General features: G+C 35.7%; 1 long non-coding RNA gene across 1 annotated transcript in view; it reads right to left on the bottom strand.

Annotated features, from left to right (window-relative positions):
* Window positions 1–600: 600 nt before the first annotated feature.
* Window positions 601–14,609, bottom strand: part of LOC122232772 — a 54,738-nt gene continuing 40,729 nt past the window's right edge. Inside the window, exons 3-4 of the long non-coding RNA XR_006210165.1 lie at window positions 7,468–7,557; window positions 601–653 (exon numbers count right to left, since the gene is read on the bottom strand). This is a non-coding gene — a long non-coding RNA (uncharacterized LOC122232772). The remainder of the gene's footprint in view (window positions 654–7,467; window positions 7,558–14,609) is intronic.

Below are 14,609 nucleotides of genomic sequence, written 5' to 3'. Positions count from 1 at the left end.
AGATTCACAAAATGTGTAAGTTAGAGAATGAATATAAAAAGTAGTGAAATAATTGGGGAAAGTGGGACTAAGCAATATGCTGAAGGACTAGTAAGATGCAGATAGGTTAGAATAGAAGGAAAATCCCACTTGGTGGAAAGTATAATTATAATAATAATTAATGTAACCACAACCACCACAACTTACTATTTCCCAAACACTGTACTGGCCTCATTTCATTTAATCTTCTCAACCTTCCTTCCCGCTAACAACAGCCCCAATTCACAGTGAAGAAAGTGAGGCTTAGTGAATGATGCAGTCTGGCTTTGTATGCAGACTGGCTAGCTTCCAAAGAGTAAAATTTTAACTACTAAGTCTTACTCCACAGGACCAAAGAGTCATTGTTGAGAGTGACTATAGTATGTGCAAGGAATAGTGATGGATTCAGTATAAAGATGAAAACAGGAAGTACCCATGGGAGGATCTTTCGGAACACTACTGCATCAACAGCATTTGGACTTAAGAAAATCTGAATGTCATTCACATCCATAGGAGGCAGTCTGAGTGGGTAGTTTACCAAGTGGTTTTAATTATTAATAAACCATTTCCCTTTATATCTTACCTCTCAAAAGATTTTCATTGCCTTTCTTGTATGGGGCAAACACAGCAGAGACCTGAAAAACATAAAGAAGCTGCCCTCAATGTTGTTTTCCTCTGTAGTGACATTGTGACAAAAAGGTGTCCTGAGTGACCTTCAGGGTCACAACATCAGCTTAGATTTGGGAAACTGGAAAGAATGAGCTGTGATTGAGAAAATCCTGCATACATTTGAGTTGAACTTTTTTAGCATTTAGTGCCTTTACAGGAGATCCAAGGGAATTGGGAAGGATTTATTTTTATGGCTATTACTCTTAGTGGCTTAGAGTTAGTTTAACATTTTTAATTGAATTTTCGAATGCTACATGAAAGGACTGAGCCATACATCTCTTCTCAAGAAGGCAATGGATTCCACCAATTCTACATAGGTGTGTTGGTATTTCATGAGTAATCTCTAATTCCCTTAAGAAATGGCATAATTTAATACTTTTTTCAAATGGGTCCAATGACTTTTGCATGATCTTTCTGCACCTTCTCTCCTCCACTCTTAGCTTTAATCTAACTGGTTTTAGTTTTTCCCTGAATTATCCCACTATGTGTTTACAGCTTATCAATCCACTACTGCAACCTCAGTGTGTCCATTTGTGTGCTTATCTTGAAGAGGGATAAATCTCCATAATTTTGAAAGAAGTTTTTGTGAGAGATGTTCCTGAAAGCATATGTACATGTTTCTTTCATACATAAAGATAGAACATCTGCTGGAAGTTACTATAAATATTAAATATTTACTAAAACATAGCAGTGCTGCATTTTTCCCTCTAGTCCCCTTCTCTGTTCCCTTTCTTAAATATCCTCATGCAAGTTTCCCAAGTTTAGTGCTTATTCAACTTATCTATATAGAATGCTAGGCTAAGGTACCCAGATGATGATGAAGATATGTTTTACTAGGCATCAATGTAAGACTGGTAAGATCCATTCTCACTTCCTTCCAGAGTGTCTTTTAAGACTATTTCTGATATTGACATCCCAGATGAATTCCTATGTGCTTTGACTGCTTGGTAATTCTTTTCTATGGTTACCCTAATATTTGTCTTACTTTGATCCTTTAATTTAGGAATTAAAAAGGCACATTTCTTCCTCCCATTAGCTTCTTACTATGCTGCAATGACCTCTAGTTCTTTCCCATGCTGGATCTCTCTCTCTCTGAGTACTGAAAACTGTCTTCTTTGCTCTTACTCATTTCTTTCCACTTGGCTTTCATCTGAAGCACATGTCCTGTTATGTAAGGCTGACTGGTGAAAAGTTAGCTTCAAAAATCTCTACTTAGTTTTGTTGAAGGCCATGTGGCTTTCAGAGGAGGGGATATTTTCCTGGCACCTTGACCATATCCTATCATTCCTCTCTGGTATTCAAGAGTAGATGATGTTCTCTTTCCATTTTCAAAGCTCTGATCCTATAGACTCATTAACACTCAAATGCTTGTTTCCAGTCTTAAGATTGATTTTGGCTTTCAGTTGTCATGGAACAGAGGTAACTACGCTATGACCAATCATTCTTGGGAAGATTCATCATGATGCCTAATAGTCAAGTTCTCTCTAGCAACCCATTGAGTGCCGGATTTTATGATACTGATTTTCCCAAAACCCTAACAATACAGGTAAAGAATAAAAAATAATATAAGTTTAAAATAACAAGAAACACTTTCAGCTAATAGGAGAGCATGGCTGTTCTCTTAAGCTTTCCTAAAAGTCTATCAATGTAACTTTCATCAAATAAACTTTTCTACTTACCCTAGTTTATTTCACTTTTTTTCTAAGCCCTTACAACACTTGTTTCATCACCCTTACAGTACTTTTTATATATTCTTTATATTATATTGCCTTTACTTCTATCATAGTTTTTTTTTTTTTTTTTTTTTTTTTTTTTTTTTTTTTTTTTTTTTTTTTTTTTTTTTGTCTAGAGCAAAACCTTCTCCTTGAGGGCACAGGCTATATCTTACACTCTTCCATCCTCTCAAGCTGCTTACATTTCCTTTCCCTAGGCTGAAACTCATATACCTTGATAACACTCAGGGGGTTCCTCAAATCTTTCCTCACTTGGGTCAAGTCAATTGTTATTTTTCTATCTTCATATGAGTGAATTTCCTAGAACTTCCAGAGAAAACCACTTATCCATTCTGATAGACTTGCTTTTTTATTTATATGTTCCAATATCATGTAGTCCTTCATAAGTGCTATGCAAAACACTGGCTCACAACTGAACTCACAACCTTTTCTTTGTAAGTAGTTCCAAGCCTTTCCACTCCCTTCTAGATTCTTCTGTTAATAAATCTCTCACTTTCAGTCACCTGGACTTCAATATCCCAGGAAATAGGAGCTATTAGGAGTAAGTCATTTACATCTCCTCCACTCTCTCAAATCCATATTTTAATCAATTTTTCTTGTCTGAATCAAGAAGGTTCTCTACTATTTTGTTTTTCATAAAGAATATCTCTAAGTGTGCCTTTGGTCTTATTTTTTAAATTTTCTTTGGGACATTTCCTATCAAATACCTTATCTTACACATTAATTTCTCTTCCTCCATGGATGTCATTTCTTTTGCTTGAGAGTGCATTTAAGACATCTACATTCTTTTTTTTAATATTAGAAAAAAATTGTCTTTAATATTTATTTATTTGGGTGGGGAGGGAGGAGAGAGAGGGAGACAGAGAATCTGAAGCAGGCTCCAGGCTCTGAGCTGTCGGCACAGAGCCCAACATGGGGCCTGAACTCAGGAGCCATTAGATCATGACCTGAGCCACAGTCAGAAGCTTAACTGACTTGAGCCACCCAGGTGCTCAGAAGACGTTGACATTCTAACAAAACTATCTCCTCCATCCTACTCTCTACTTAACCTACAGTCCATTTACCTTAAATAACAAACTATTATAATTTCACTTCATCTCTTGCTTACCTCCAAGACTATACATTAAACTTCTATCCTAAGAATGCAGATGGAACTATTCTAGCCAAGGGTCACCAAAGACCAGCTACCTGTCAAATCCTGTGTCTTTCTTTTCAGGGCTCCTCTTTCTGGACTTGTGGGTTAGAATGTGATCCTCTTCTCCTTCCACATTTTGGAACTCTTCTTTCCATGAGGCTTTATGAAATTACCCACCCGTTGGCTCTTTCTACCTTTTTGAATCCTTCCTCTCTTTTGCTCTTTTATTAATTATTGTGTAAGTGTTAATTCTCTCTAGGATTCCACATTTAGCCTTTTTCAATATTAACAATAATAGGAATTTTTTAGTTCTATTCTATACTAGTGCCCATGCTATGGTTTATGGGTTATCTCACAGGTAGTCAGGATTATTCCATCAGAGAAGTGGATAATTCTCTCATGCTCATTTATGAAAGCGAAGCCTGAAATTTAGAAGGTATGTAACTTGCCCACAGAGCTAATAAGTAGCAGAGGCAGTATTAGTGTCTAAGCATGCTGATTCTACAGGATGGTCAAAAGTTTTTTCAAGAGCATTTTTATCCATACCAATGATTCTAAGTATTGTCTTTATGTTTCTGATTCCAAAATACATTACCTCCGATCCTGACCTGTCTATACCCTCGACATGTGTTTCTACATGCATTTTAAATCTTGAGTCCCACCCAACTTTATCTTTGGCCACACAGGGCTCTTCCCAAATCATAATGGTAATCTGATGATCATGACTCCATGCCTCGCTTCTGCCTTAATCTCTGCCATACAAAGTCCTAATCTGTATATGTTGCCCACAAGGTACACTCTTAAATGAGTCCTCATTCTTTAAGATCTAACTCAAATATGTTCTCTTATTTCTAGTTTCCCCTGACTTTCACATACAAAATTCATTTCTCCCACATCTGCATGCTATAAAAAATTTACTGAAAATATCCCCATTGTATTACTTAACACTTAGCATTGTAGTTCATTTGATATATATTTTTTTTCCAAATAAATATATGGTAAATATATTAATTTATGAATGCCTTACTCTGTAGGATAAAAATCAATACGCCTTGGACATAGAATGGCCTTGGTAATCATTCCTTGAATGTGCAAAATAAATGAATATGTCTCCAAAACTACATTTTAAAAATAACACTTTTAGAATTGACGTGTGATCCTTATTCATTTCTTGTTGGTATCTATAGCTAATCAAGGCCTTTAGGAAATATTGCTATAATCTCTGAACTCCACCCCACATAATTTCTGCCATGTCAGAAATAATTGATGGAGGTAAGCACAAACATTGCCTAATTAACAAGGTAGATATTAAATAAGTGCATGACATAAATTATTGTCAATAAATATTTCTTCTTAAATCACTTCTCTTCTGTTTCTGCATATCCAGCTATAAAAAAAATCCAATTCAAAGATCATCCCTTCCATAAATATTTCCAAAAACATGCAGTTACAAGAATCTTTATATTTTTTTCTCTGAACTACTTTAGCTGGGTCTGTATCTTTTCCATAATGTATCTCTTTATATCTTGCATCTGATTACTTCTATTTGTCTGTAAGATGCTTGAAGACAGGGTTCCCTTTCTTACCTCTTTGGTATCCCTTGTACCTGGAAGTTTTTCTCACAGTAGGCACACAGTGAGGATAATAATACACATATGGCTAGTAATAAATTCTCCTTAAATAATTAATCTCAAAAAATATAATTGAATAGCTAAGGCTTATTAAGTGAAGCCAATAAGCATCAATTAACTGTTAACACTATCCCCAGCCACATGCATAGGCTTTGTGAGTTTTAAGGAAGAAAAACACTTGATTGCTCCCCTTATAGCTTTTATAAAGTAGTTGGAGAGATAGATTTTTATAAATGAAACTGGAGGACTCTGTAATCAGATGAGTGATTTTTTCCAATTACATCATCACCATTTATATGATGGAAGAAGATTCTTTCTTTACTTCTTAATTGTGTCCAATGACTCTGAACTTTAACAGCTGGAAGTGAACAGATTGACTGACAATAGTCAGTGGAAATTCATGCCTGGGAATGAGTTCAAAGCACTGTGATTACCAAGAGTGGGATTGTCAAAATCAAGTTTAGTCCATGGGGAGAAAGCTCTCATTATGAAGACCATCTAGACAGGAGATGGAGATGAATCAATGCAATTGGAGATTCAAGCTGTGAAACTGGAGGCTATTTGGGTGAGGTTTGATGCTGAGGTCACTACTGCATTTAATGGCTTTGTACTGCGGACAGTAACCACCAGGCAAGAGTTGGGAACAATTTGTCCCACTCTAGGAAGAATGCCAGTCGAAACTGTGTATGTGTCCAGAATCTATCCTCTGACCTCCTCCCTGATGTTTACACCATTTAGCTCTTGACCCTGGCAATTTTCTTAAGTGAGCTTTGTTTAAACCAAAAATACAGAAAATACTTATTGACCTTTGAGATACTGGTTAGATAATTTATTTATTTAAAAAATAAAATTGTATGAGTATGCAGCCATTTATTTTAAATGAAATCTGATACAGCCCTATATAACTTATTTAAATTATCTAGGAAAATATAAAAAAGTTGAAACTCAAAAATGAGTAAAGGTGCTCCTTAAACACTAAACACAGATATTTTTCAAATCTAGGAAATATTAACTATTATGAACCTGATGGATATGAATTATCAGAAACAAGTAATGCTTTTCCCTGTGAAAAGAGTGTCATCCATTTCAGGAGGAAGAATGCTGTTCTTTGTTTCATATCTGGCTCTCAGATACGGCTTAGAGATATGGTCTGTGCAAACCAGAAAACTGAATAAGCCCCCTTTCTCTACCTCTATAAGTAGAGTGCTGCCTTTGAAACATTACCAGGAACCTCACTTACACCAAATAAAAATATATTCAATGTTTAGTTAACTTAGCACCTCAAGAGTCCAGTTGATTTAAGAAAATATATATATGTTACTACTAGCCTATAGATACATTTGTTCACATTGGAAAAAGGTGTTATCCTTTTAAGACATTTTATTTCCATGGTTTGGAAAGCTATTGTAATAACTTCATTTCATTAGGGCAGAGCATTTTACTATCATTTATTATTAAATTTTCTTAATAATAAACAATGTGATGATGTCTATGTTGCATGAATGCTGCCTAGATGTTTGCAAAGCAAAGTCTACATAGCTTTTCTTGACAGAAATGCCTGACATTTCCAACTCAAACCTCTTAAGTAGTTTTAACTCATTAAAACATAAAAATAGCCAAGGATGTCTTAATTTGTGAGTTCCTGGCAAGATTATTATATCACTGAAGTTATCCATGATTATCTCCCCCCTCTTCCTTCTTTCTCTGATGTGGGTTGCTATGACATTACTAGTAACATCAAAAATTTTAATGCAATGCAGCAAATAATTTTCCTATGAAAATTACATTTTATAAAACTATTGAATATCAACAATTTCATATGCTTCAATCTAATACAATGCTCATATATTAAAAATATTTTAAACATTTATTCATTTTTGAAAGACAGAGACAGAGCACAAACAACGGTGAGGCAGACAGAGAGGGGGACACCAAGAATCTGAAGCAGGCTCCAGGCTCTGAGCTGTCAGCACAGAGCCTGACTCAGGGCTCATGCTCATGAACTGCAAGATCATGACTTGAGCCGAAGTCAGATGCTTAACCAACTGAGCCACCCAGGCGCCCCATGCTCATACATGTTTTAAATAGATGGCCATTTAAAATATTTTTGGAACAATTTTGTTTTGTTTGAATGCTTTCAGATCACTCAATAGATGGTACATTTAAAATTATACATGTGGGTGAACAAAATTTTCAGGGAAGATGGAGTAGATGTGTTTTTCCCATTAAAATAAACATAAGAGGACTCTGAAAGGTAGAAAGAGAAAGACTAGATAGTGACCTTGGGATACAAGGATCAACATGGTGGTGAATTCCCCTGGTTTCTTTTTCCTTCATGCATTCCAGACTTGGAACTGAACCAAGCAGCAACCTGGAAAAGGCAAAGTAAGCAGATTAAAACAAACAAGCAAACAATCAAACAAACAAACAACTCTAGTCAATGTCTGCTCACTCTAGGCTAGGGATCAGCAAAGAGGCAGATAAAATATTTAGACAAAAATCACTCTATTCCAGTCAAACACCACAGGAAAAATTAAAAAACAAAAAACAAAAAAACAAAAAAACAAAATCCGTGGTCCCCACCCCTACTCACTCCTACAAAAGACACATGGTGAGCCTGGATCTGCACACTCACCAGGCTATAGGGAGTCGCCCCAACCTCCACCTTATTGGGTGGTGTCAGAGAAGGCCAATAAAGGGTTAGGGAGGCCAAGGCATTCTTTCCCCATCAGGTGGTTATGACCTCCTTCCTCTGCCCCTGTGGTGCCAAGACCGTGGAGAGGAAAGTAACAAAGCACTATGCCTCTTCCAAGCCAGAGAAGAATTTGGAAGAGCTACTGGGTATTCTCACCCCACAGTAACTAGAAGGCTCTCTCTCATCTTACCCTTACCTGGCAATAGTGAAGTAACACTTCCCCACTTCTTTCCCCACTACATAAGTTTCAGAGAAATCTTGCTCAAACAGAAGTTTAAATAGGATCCAGAGTCTCATAACACAGTACTCTCATGTACAGGTTTCCATTGAAAATCACTTGTCATACTGAGAACCAGAAAAATCTCAACATGAATGAAAAAAATCAACAGGCAACACTGAGATGACACAGATGTTAGAATTATCTTACAAAGACTAAAAAACCCACACACTAAAATTAAAAACATAAAAACACTTAAAAAATAGAAAGTCTCATGAAACAGAAAATAATAAAAAGTTTAGAATGCAAAAGCACAATAACTGAGCAGTATAACTCATTATATACTTTCAATAATAGAGTGGATGTGACAAAGGAAAGAATGCAGGAACTTGAAGATAAAACAATACAAATTAATCATTCTGAACAACAAAGAGAATATAGAGTAAAAGAAAAAAAAATGAACACAGATTGGTAGGCCCTTAATAAAATTCCACTATTCATGTACTCAAGAGTCTCAGAAGAAGAGGGAAGGAGTGTAGGGCTAAAAAATTACTTGAAGAAATAAGAACAGAAAACTTCGTAAATTTAGCAAAAACTGTAAACCTACAGGTTCAAGAAGCTGTGATCTCAAACAAGATAAACTCAAAGAAACCCATGTCAAGACACATACATAAGCTTCTGAAAACTAAAGACAAATTTAAAAAGCAGAGAGAGAGACAGAGAGGGAGACAGAGACAGAGAGACACCCAATGAGAGATAGAGAGACAGAGGCAGAGAGAGACAAAAGAGAGAAATAATAACTTCTATATAAAGGAAAAGCAAGTGGAATGATAGAGGGTTTCTCATCAGAAACCAAAGAGGCCAGAAAGAAGTGGCACAACATTTTTCAATGCTAAAATACACCCAGCACCTGCCAACCCTGAATTCCTAATCCAATGAAAACAATCCTTCAATAATAAAGCAGAAATAAAGAAGGAAAAGAGAATCTGTCATAAGCAGACCTATCATAAATACATGGCTAAAGACAGTTCTTTAACCTGAAAGGAAATGATAAGAGAACAAACCTTAAAATGCCAAGAAGGAAAAATAAAAACAGAAATAAAAATTTAAGTAAATACAAGACATTATCCTTCTTTTCTCTGCTGCTGTCATTGCTACAGGCAGATGGGACCACCTAGCCGTACCCTTTGTGGATCAGTGGCGTGGAGGCTTGGAAAGTCTGGGGTTTCGTTGCTACTGCTGCCATCGCCACTGCCACCAGTAGTAGATCAGTTTGCCCAGCAGGCCAGGTGTGGAGCTGGGGCTGCATGGCAGGGTCTCTGCTGCTGCCAATGTGTAAGAATGCCTGCAGAGCCTCGTTGGTGAAACAGGAACCAGGACTCCACTCTAGGTCTCTTTTGGACACTGCCTTTCCCAGTTCTTTGGCTAGAGAGAGCAGGTTTTCCTTGGACATGTTTGTTGTTGTTTAAACCTGTTGTCAGTCACTGGGCTGCAGGCTTCATTGGTACTGGGTCAGGGGGTATATAGAAAGTAAAGAGAAAACTCAGGGACTTCATCATGTTGTTTCTCAAGTCTTCTTCTTTCTAGCTTTCCATCCTTTTGTCTATTGATAATTTCTAGGGCATTAGTTATAATTAAAGTGGAACAGCAGAGAAAAGTGAATCTGTACTATCTTATCCCAGAAGTAGTCACTAATTGTGTTGAATTAATATTTTTTCCATGTTTTGTCTATAGGTTTCATTTCAGAAACCTCTTATTCAAGGAGACTTCCGGACTCCTCACATTTGATTTGGTTCCCTCCTATGAGTTCCCATTGAATCCTATAGTCAAAGAGTAGCCCATCTACTAGAGTGCCAAGAAAAGGATATATAATATTGTGAGAATATAGTTCTATGACAGAATGGATCGTGTTTGGTTCAGTATGTAAACCCTGGCATGCCTCATAGTGGGGGCTCAAAAAATGTTATTGAGCAAGTGAATGAATGTTTGAATGAATCTGTGAATGAATGAATGAAAAATTGTTAAACTGAAGTGTAAGCTCTTTGAGAAATTATTTCTCATTCATCTTTTTTTCATCACAACTACTGGGAAAATTATTTTTATCTGATAGTTTCTTAAATAGAGACTGTTATCAGAGCATGGCTGTACTTTCAAAAAGAGCATAATCTGGGTCGCCTGGGTGGCTCAGTCAGTTGAGCCAACTTCGGCTCAGGTCATGATCTCACGGTTCGTGAGTTCAAGCCCCACAGGCTCTGTGCTGACAGCTCAGGTCCTGGAGCCTGCTTCGGATTCTGTGTCTCCCTCTCTCTCTGCTCCTTCCCTACTCACACTCTGTCTCTCTCTCAAAAATAAATAAAGATTAAAAAAAATTGAAAAGAAAAAGAGCATAATCTATCTGGCAATTAATTAACTAGGCTCTTTCCAGCACCAATAGTACATATATGCAAAAAAATAAATAATTGAACAGTTTTAATTTTAAATTTAAGTAATAACTTAATTACATAAAATTAATTTATGCCATATATAGTAATACATATATAATAATTATGTAATACATAATTAATTTAATTGATGCAAAATTAATTTTACGTAATTTTAATTTTATGTAATTAAAATGTTAGTTTTGGGCACCTGTATCATTTGTGACTGAAAATTTATTTCTCAATTCAGATAATTTGTGGTCTTTTGGTCTGCAACCTAAAGTTTCATATTTCCAATACTTCATTACCTAGATGTTTACAGAAAAAAATATATGAAATTTGGGTTGGCCACATACATGGAAAGATAAAAATATATTTTGAGAAATGTTGGATATTTATGACTTAGGAAATGACTTTCCTATCTATTCCATTTGTTCCTCTTTGTCTTTTTCTTCTCTTTTTCCTTCTCCTCTGCCTCTTCCTATCTCCACCCTCCTGTTTTCTTAATATTTTGCACTGTTCTATTCCAATCTAAATCTTTTGCTTAGCAAATATATTTTAGACACTTAAAATCAACATAGAAAGTTCAGCTTCTGTCATTTCTAGAACTCACTTGATTTTGAACTATATTCCCAATATCTTACTATTAACTATCCCATTGGCTGTACTTATCTGATTTGACCTGACCTTTTAAGCAGCCAATTCTTGGTCTCAAGTGTGAACAGCATTACTTAATCTGCTTATTCAGATAAGACATTATGGAAGATGCTGTGTCTTTGTATAAATACAGCTTCTTTGATATGACTTGATATACAGCGGATATTCCAGTCCTAAGGGATGAACCTAAAATATAGAAATATTTTGCTATAAGGTATTGGGCTAGTTTAACCAAAGGGAAAAGTAGAAAGTGGATACTACAGAAAAACAAAACAAAACAAAACAAAACAAAACAAAACAAAACAAACAAAAACATTTAAAGAAGTGGTTCAGAATCTTGATCTGGCTCCTAAATCCTCATTTAGGAGACTTCCTAGATTGCAGAACTTATCTTCTCTCTCCCTCTCTACCTCTTCCCACCTCTCCTGCAGTCAGTTATATTCTCTGTTCTGCTGCTCCATTCAATTAATTCCCCTCATATAAGTAGCAAATTGAAAGATGAAAATCTCTTTTAAGACCAAGTTTTCAAAGTACACTGGTGTAATAATCAATCTCCATGAGTTTTCTGTATGTCATTCTGTTTAATAATAATGTCATTGATTAACATTGCCTACAATAGTAATGACAATTATAACTTATTTTGTACTTCAGATAAATATGGTATCATCTCATTATAAGAGCATTGTCATTTCTGCAACAACATTGTTTCACTTTAGCCTACATTACTGATAATAATGATTCTCTGTCAAAAGTCATACCTATTTGTTACATTATATATAGAATAAAGCCTAAGAATTGTTCTATCTTGTCAAAAATAGGACAACTGAATCATATAGAAAGAATATTTTTAATTTGTTTATTCATTCATTCATTCAGAGTGCATACAGAGGGGATGCAGAGAGAGGGAGAGAGTGAATCCCAAGCAGGCCCCGCATTCTCAGTGCAGAGCCTCATGCAAAGTTCAATCTCACTAACTATAAGATCAAGACCTGAGCTGAAATCAAGAGTCAAACACTTAACCAACTGAGCCACTCAGGCATCACAATAATTTTTATAAAATAATCAGTATCTACCCTTTTATACAAGATTTTATTATATTTCAGCTTACTTGTTCATTAATGACAATAAGATTTATTATATATCCTAATAATGTCCCCTGCCCAATGTCATTTTACTGTATATTAAATCATGGCATTTTACCAATCACTAACTATGGCTTCATGAGGTAGGGAGAGTAAAGTATTATCTTAGCCCTGTGACTTTACAGCAAGGAAAACTAGATAATAGGGCAAATGGCAAGTCCTATGCTATTAAGTAGATTAAATTTTCCTTTAGATAAGTGGCCATTTTCTTAAGTTCAGGGGAACTTAAAAAGCACAATATAAGGATCTCAAATACTATGAGATTCCTCTTTTTCTTTTCTTTTTCTTTTTACTTCATTCTTTTAAATATTTACTATACGTTAAATCTCTTAAGACCCCCAAATCCAGGGAAAACCACTATTTAAATTTTCACAATAGCCTTCAAGTAGTTCTCTTCATTTATAGTGTATCAGATAAATACATGTAAAACTTGAGTATTAAAAATAGGATAAATGATAATTCATTTTGGATTGCCCTCTTTAACTATGTATTGTGAACATGAATTATATCTATTAAGTGATGCAGACTTGAAATAAGATCCCAGTCATCAAAATGCTTATAATTGACTTTGAGGAATAAGACCAGCACAGATGCAAGAATACAATATTACTTCATGATAGCAAGACGTCATTCACTACTCAAGTCCCACACTGCACATCTGAGATGGCCCAGAGTAGAAACTTAAGAGATGTTATAAACAGATAAAAGAATGAGAGGATGGTTTAAATGTAGTAAAACACAAAAACTAAAGAGGATGGGTTTGTTTTGGGTGGTCAGAGAAGCTTCAATGAGGAGGTAACTTCAGAACTGAATGACAGAAGGATCCAGAAAAAAGAAAGGCAGAGTTCTCCAGAAGGGCAACAAGAGAAAAGGCATACAAAAGGGACAGCATGAGATCTGTCTGGAGTATCCTTGCAGACATGGACTTGGGCATAATGTGTATATATCATAAGGCAATACTGGCTTAGATTCCATTGCAGGGCCTATGAAAGCTTGAATTAGAAGAGCATTTTATCTTTCAGGAATTTGAAAGCCAGTTTATATTTGTGATCAGCTTGCTGCGCATAAGAATTATATATGAATAAAATGTGGAATAAATTTGAGAAAGGGAAATGTGAAAACAGGAAGATTACGATCGGAACAGTCTGAGCATGAAATAAAAGTGTCTGAAGCAGAAGGTAGCCATGACCAAGAGAACACAAGTAAATGAGTGCGGCTACACAGTGGGTACTGCACAAAAGTGGGGAGAGGTGTTATAGACTTTTGGCCCTGAAAAAAGCAGGGAATGCAGGGGGTGCTTGACTGGCTCAGTTGGTGGAGCTTCATCTTGATCTTGGTGTCATGAGTCCGAGCCCACGTTTGGTGTAGAGATTGTTTAAATAAACTAAATAAAAAATCCCCAGAGAATGTATTATAGAGAGGGCTGAACTGACATGTGTTGAGTCAAGCAATAGAAGCAGCAAGAGCATGCTGGGGTAAAAGGAAGAACATGTTAGACCTGGATCCACTTTTGACTAACTGTGCTATATTGGGGAACTGGCTCAACATTTTGATGATCAGTGTTTATATTTATAATTAGAATACTAAAACTATCCTACACATTTGTACAAAGATTGAATAAAATAAAGCTTATAAAAGATTAACACATAGTAATCATTCTATAAAGTCTGGCAACTTTGATCAGCACTTTATATATGGTAACTTGGCTAATTTATTTTTTAGTTTCTTTAAAAATTTTATTATGTAATATTCAGTACATAACAAATTATAAATGCTCTGTATATTTTATGAAGCATGATAATAAACTTGCAGTCATGAGCTGACCATCCATTTTAAAGACTATAACAGAACCAATGTCATTAAAACCCCATGTGTCACAGTCATGGTCACGGATGAAACCATTACATTGACTTCATTCATTCATTTAGTTATAATTATTTTTTATTTTTATTTTTAATGTTTATTTGTTTTTGAGAGAGAGAGAGACAGAGAGAGAGAGAGAGAGAGAGAGAGAGCAAGTAGGGGAGGGCCACAGAGAGAAGGAGACAAAGGATCCAAAGCAGACTCTGCACTGTCAGCACAGAGCCTGATATAGGGCTCAAACCCACAAACACGAGATCATGACCTGAGCCCAAAGTTGGACACTTAACTGACTGAGTCACCCAGGTACCCCACATTGACTTTTTAAATGATTATTTGAGTCCTAATTCACATACAATAAAGTGCAGGCACCTTAAGGGTATAGTTCCATGAATTTTAAAAATATTTTTAATTATTTATAAAATGAAATTA

This window comes from Panthera tigris, chromosome D3 (genome assembly GCF_018350195.1).
Source record: "Panthera tigris isolate Pti1 chromosome D3, P.tigris_Pti1_mat1.1, whole genome shotgun sequence".
NCBI classification, from domain to species: domain Eukaryota; kingdom Metazoa; phylum Chordata; class Mammalia; order Carnivora; family Felidae; genus Panthera; species Panthera tigris.
The sequence above is the reverse complement of the archived record's forward strand: the minus strand, read 5'-3'. Positions and strand labels throughout refer to the sequence as shown.